Source organism: Mirounga angustirostris, unplaced genomic scaffold (assembly GCF_029215605.1).
Source record: "Mirounga angustirostris isolate CCGP_5_RB_7025 unplaced genomic scaffold, mMirAng1.0.hap1 SCAF_8, whole genome shotgun sequence".
Classification (NCBI taxonomy): domain Eukaryota; kingdom Metazoa; phylum Chordata; class Mammalia; order Carnivora; family Phocidae; genus Mirounga; species Mirounga angustirostris.
In genome coordinates, this window is record NW_026991716.1 from 77,711,407 (window position 1) to 77,717,406 (window position 6,000).

Sequence of the window (6,000 nt, forward strand, 5' to 3'; positions counted from 1 at the left end):
GGACATTCCTGTCATGTTCCTGACCTTAGGGAAAAAGCTCTCAGTTTTTCCCCATTGAGAATGATATTCGCTGTGGGCTTTTCATAGATGGCTTTTATGATACTGAGGTATGTTCCCTCTATCCCTACACTGTGAAGAGTTTTAATCAAGAAAGGATGCTGTACTTTGTCAACTGCTTTTTCTGCATCTTTTGAGAGGATCATATGGTTCTTGTCCTTTCTTTTATTAATGTGGTGTATCACATTGATTGATTTGCACATGTTGAAACACCCTTACAGTCCAGGAATAAAATCCCACTTGGTCAGGGTAAATAATCCTTTTAATGTACTGTTGGATCCTATTGACTAGTATTTTGGTGAGAATTTTTGCATCCATGTTCCTCAGGGATATTCTCCTTTTTGGTTGGGTCTTTGTCTGCTTTTAGGATCAAGGTAATGCTGGCCTCATAGAGTTTGGAAGTTTTCCTTCCATTGCTATTTTTTGAAACAGTTTCAGAAGAATAGGTATTAGTTCTTCTTTAAATGTTTGGTAGAATTCCCCTGGGAAGCCATCCTGCCCTGGACTCTTGTTTGTTGGGAGATTTTTTTTTTAAAGATTTTATTTATTTATTTATTTGAGAGAGAGAGAGAGAGAGAAACAGCATGAGAGGGGAGAGGGCCCGAGGGAGAAGCAGGCTCCCCGCTGAGCCGGGAGCCCGATGTGGGACTCGATCCCAGGACTCCAGGACCATGACCTGAGCCGAAGGCAGTCGCTCAACCAACTGAGCCACCCAGGCACCCTGGGAGATTTTTGATTACTGCTTCAATTTCCTTGCTGGTTATGGGTCTGTTCAGGTTTTCTATTTCTTCCTGTTTCAGTTTTGGTAGTTTATATGTTTCTAGGAATGCATCATTTCTTCCAGATTGCCTAATTTGTTGGCATGTAATTGCTGATAATATGTTCTTATAATTGTTTGTATTTCTTTGGTGTTGGTTGTGATCTCTCCTCTTTCATTCATGATTTTATTTATTTGGGTCTTTTCTCTTTTCTTTTTGATAAGTCTAGCCAGGGGTATATTGATCTTATTTATTCTTTCAAAGAACCAGCTTCTAGTTTCATTGATCTGTTCTACTGTTCTTTTGTTTCTATTTCATTGCTTTCTACTCTAATATTTATTAATTATCTTCTCTTGCTGGGTTTAGGCTTTATTTGTTGTTCTTTCTCCAGCTCCTTTAGGTGTAAGGTTAGGTTGTGTATTTGAGATCTTTCTTGTTTCTTGAGAAAGGCTTGTATTGTTATATACTTCCCTCTTAGGAACCTTTGCTGAATCCCAAAGGTTTTGAACAGTTGTGTTTTCATTTTCATTTGTTTCCATGAATTTTTAAAATTCTTTTTAATTTCCTGGTTGACCCATTCATTCTTTAGTAGGATGCTCTTTAACCTCCATGTATTTGACTTCTTTCCAAATTTCTGGGATTGAATTCAAGTTTCAAAGCTTTGTGGTTTGAAAATACATAGGGAATGATCCCAATCTTTTGGTATCAGTTGAGACCTGATTTGTGACCCAGTATGTGATCCATTTTGGAGAATGTTCCATGTTCACCTGAGAAGACTATGTATTCTGTTGCTTTGGGATGGAATGTTCTGAACATATCTGTGAAGTCCATCTGGTCCAGTGTGTCATTCAAAGCCCTTATTTTCTTGTTTATCTTCTGCTTAGGTGATCTGTCCATTGCAGTGAGTGGAGTGTTAAAACCCCCTACTATTATTGTATTATCATCAATGTGTTTCTTTAATTTTGTTTTTAATTGGTTTATATAATTGGCTGCTCCCATGTTAGGGACATAAATATTTACAATTGTTAGATCTTCTTGTTGGATAGACCCTTTAATTATGACATAGTGTCCTTCCTCATCTCTTATCACAGTCTTTGGTTAAAAATCTAATTTGTCTGATAGAAGGATTGGTAGCAGAGAAAGATCTGTATCATATGACCTCACTGATATGAGGAATTCTTAATCTCAGGAAACAAACTGAGGGTTGCTGGAGTGGTGAGGGGTGGGAGGGATGAGGTGGCTGGGTGAAAGACATTGGAGAGGGTATGTGCTATGGTGAGCACAGTGAATTGTGTAAGACTGTTGAATCACAGACCTGTACCTCTGAAACAAATAATACATTATATGTTAAAAAAAAGAAAAAGAAAAAGAAGATAGCAGGAGGGGAAGAATGAAGGGGGGGAAATCGGAGGGAGAGAAGAACCATGAGAGACTATGGACTCTGAGAAACAAACTGAGAGTTCTAGAGGGGAGGAGGTGGGGGAATGGGTTAGCCTGGTGATGGGTATTAAAGAGGGCATGTTCTGCATGGAGCACTGGGTGTTATATGCGAACAATGAATCATAGAACACTACATCAAAAACTAATGGTGTAGGGCGCCTGGGTGGCTCAGTTGGTTAAGCGACTGCCTTCGGCTCAGATCATGATCCTGGAGTCCCAGGATCGAGTCCCGCATCGGGCTCCCTGCTCGGCAGGGAGTCTGCTTCTCCCTCTGACCCTCCCCCCTCTCATGCTCTCTCTATCTCATTCTCTCTCTCAAACAAATAAATAAAATCTTTAAAAAAAAAAACCAACTAATGGTGTAATGTATGGTGATTAACATAACATAATAATTAAAAAAAATAAAAATAAATAAATAAATAAAATCTAATTTGTCTGATAGAAGGATTGGTACTCCAGCTTTCTTTTGATGTCCATCAGGATGATAAATTGTTTTGCACCCCCTTACTTTCAATCTGGAGGTATTTTTGGGTTAAAATGAGACTCTTGCAGACAACATATCAATGGGTCTTGCCTTTTTATCCAATCTGATCCCTGTGTCTCTTGATTGGGGCATTTAGCCCATTTATATTCAGAGTAACTAATGAAAGATATGAATTTAGTGCCATTGTATTACCTGTAAAGTGACTGTTTCTGTATATTGTGTCTGTTCCTTTCTGCTCTATGTTACTTTTGGGCTCTCTCTTCGCTTTAATATTTAATATTTCTTGCAGGGATGGTTTAGTGATCACAAATTCTTTTAGTTTCTGTTTGTCCTGGCAACTTTATATCTCTCCATCTATTTTGAATGATAGCCTTGCTGTATAAAGTGTTCTTGGCTGCATATTTTTCTCATGTAGCACTCTGAATATATCATGCTAGTCCTTTCTGCCCTGCCAGATCTCTGTGGATAGCCTGCTACCCTTGTATGTTTCTACCTTATATGTTTCTAATGTTTCTAATATTGCTACCCTTGTATGTTACAGACCTCTTGTCCCAAGCTGCTTTCAGGATTTTCTCTGTCTCTGAGATTTGCAAGCTTCACTATTATATGTCAAGGTGTTGACCTGTTTTTATTGATTTTTGAGGGGTGTTCTCTGTGCCTCCTGGAGTTGAATGGCTGTTCCCTTCCCCAGATTAGGGAAGTTCTCAGCTATAATTTGCTCCAATATACCCCCCTCCCCCCATTCTCTTTCCTCTTCTTCTGGGATCCCAATTATTCTAGTATTGTTTTGCTTTATGATATTAATTATCTCTCTAATTCTCCCCTCATTACCCAGTAGTTGTTTATCTCTCTTTTTCTCAGCTTCTTTATTCTCCATAATTTTGTCTTCTATTATCACTGATTCTCTCTTTTGCTTCATTTCTCCTAGCAGTTTGAGCCTCCATTTTTTATTGCATCTCATTAATAGCCTTTTTGATTTTGACTTGATTAGATTTTAGTTCTTTTATTTCTCCAGAGAGGGATTCTCTAGTGTCTTCTATGCTCTTTTCAAGTCCAGCTAGTATATTTATAATCATTATTCTGAACTCTAGTTCTGACATGTTACTTATATCCATACTAATTAGGTCCCTGGTAGTCAGTACTGCCTCTTGTTCTCTTTTTTGAGGTGAGTTTTTCTGTCTTGTCATTCTGTCCAGAGAAGAATAGATGAATGAGAGAACAAAATACTAAAATGGCAACAACAACCCCAGAGAAATATACACTAAAGAAATCAGAAGAGACCCAAAACCTATATATATATATATATAATATAATAAAATATCTATATATAAAATTTATATAAAATTAAATATAATGAAAGGATAGAATATAAGTGTAAAAATGAAAATTAAAAAAGGCTTAAAAAAGGCTTAAAGAGTTGAGACAATAAGAAATTGGTTGAAAAGGAAAGAGAAAAAAATTAAAATTGAAAGACTAAAGAATCATGAGAAAAAACCATTAATTCTATATACTATTTTCCCCTAGTGCTGGAGTTTTGCCATTCTATGTGATCAGTAAATTTGGTCTTAGCCGGATGTTCTTGCTGATCTTCTGGGGGAGGGTCCTCTTGCACTGATTCACAGGTGTCTTTGTCCCGGACAGAACTGCACCGTCCTTGCCAGGGGGCCAGGCTAAGTGAGAGGATCCACTCTGGATTGCTTTACATGGCTTTTGTTCTCTGAAGACTTTCCCAGCCACTTTAGGGGATGAGAATGAAAATGGTGGTCTCCAAATCTCCAGCCCTGAAGTCGAAAGCTTATGCCCCCCCACTTCTCAGTGTGCCCTCAGGGAATAACAGTCAATCACTACTGTCTCCTTGGTCTCCCACCACACTGTGCTCACTCAGCTTGTGACTGAGCATTTCTATCTCAGACATGTGACCCGGCTTCAAGTCTCCAAACCATTCAGACTCCTGCAGTGCACACCCATGCCGCGCCTTCAGGGGGAGGAAGGGGGGGGTGTCTCTCCATGGTGCTGCAGCTTGCTGGGCCGCTGCTTGGGGAGCGGTCGCTGGACCATGCCTCAGCTTTTGGTTTATGGCAACATGGAGCTGAAAGCCCATTCCTGGCTCCCTGAATTGCAGCCAGTTTCCTGGCTCTGATGCCCGAGAACTCTGCCACACTCAGGCACCCCTGTTCTTTCTGTGACCTGGGGATCCTGAGGGCTCACTGTATGCACCTAGTATTCCACCTTGCTTTGCCACCTGAGCATCTTTCAGGCAGGGACAACCTTCACCAGAGCAGGTTTCTAAAAGTTCTGATTTTGTGCTCCACTGCTATATCACTTTCAGGTAGCCAGCTTAGGGAAGCTCCCTCCCCCCGAGGTTTATTTTCCAATATATCACCTTGGATTCACTTCTCCATACCTCCAACCTTGCAGAAAGTGGTTGCTTTTCTATTTGTAGAATTGCAGCTCTTTTCTTTGATCTCCGGTTGAGTTCATAGATATTCAGAATGGTTTGATAGCTATCTAGCTGAATTCCTGGGACCAGACAAAACTAAAGTCTCCTACTCCTCCGCCATCTTGGACAAATGCAAAAAATGTTACATATTATAGAATATTTGGACTATTAACATCTTGCTATCAAATTTAATTGAATTAATTTTTAAGTTGCAATTTTTTATTGAGAGAATAGTGAGCAGTGGTTTGTTTTAATTCAATTTTTATAAAACAACTATGTGTATAGAGTTGAAACCAGTAACCTTGAATAGAATTTGAGGACTCTGACAAGAAGAAAAAATCTTTTTCTGCATTTATAGGTATTTACAATTCAGAAATCCCGTTTCATCTGTAAGGGTTAGGTTTCTAAAATTCTCATGGTAAGAGTTTCCTGAAGTTTTTTTTTTTTTTGTTATGGGACTAAAATACAGGACAGGAAGAACAACAGTTAGAGAATAGATGTGTCAGAGTTTATATATGAATATGCATGTGTGCATGTATTTATGCATAAAAATATATATGTATAATTTAAATGATACTAAAATATAAAATGTAGGCACCCTAGATAACAAGAATATTAATGATATTATTCATAGTTTCTTTGAGTAATAACAGCAAATATCTAATTGGTTCTCCTTTATTTTTGTTTGGAAAAGGGATGGTGTTGGCTTTTCCTACTCAAACCATGGTTCTTTACTCTCTCATCATTCAAGTTCAAGTTTGAATCTAGTTGTGCTTTCATGGCTTTGAGGGATTTTGATGGCTAAGCATGGCTAATTGACC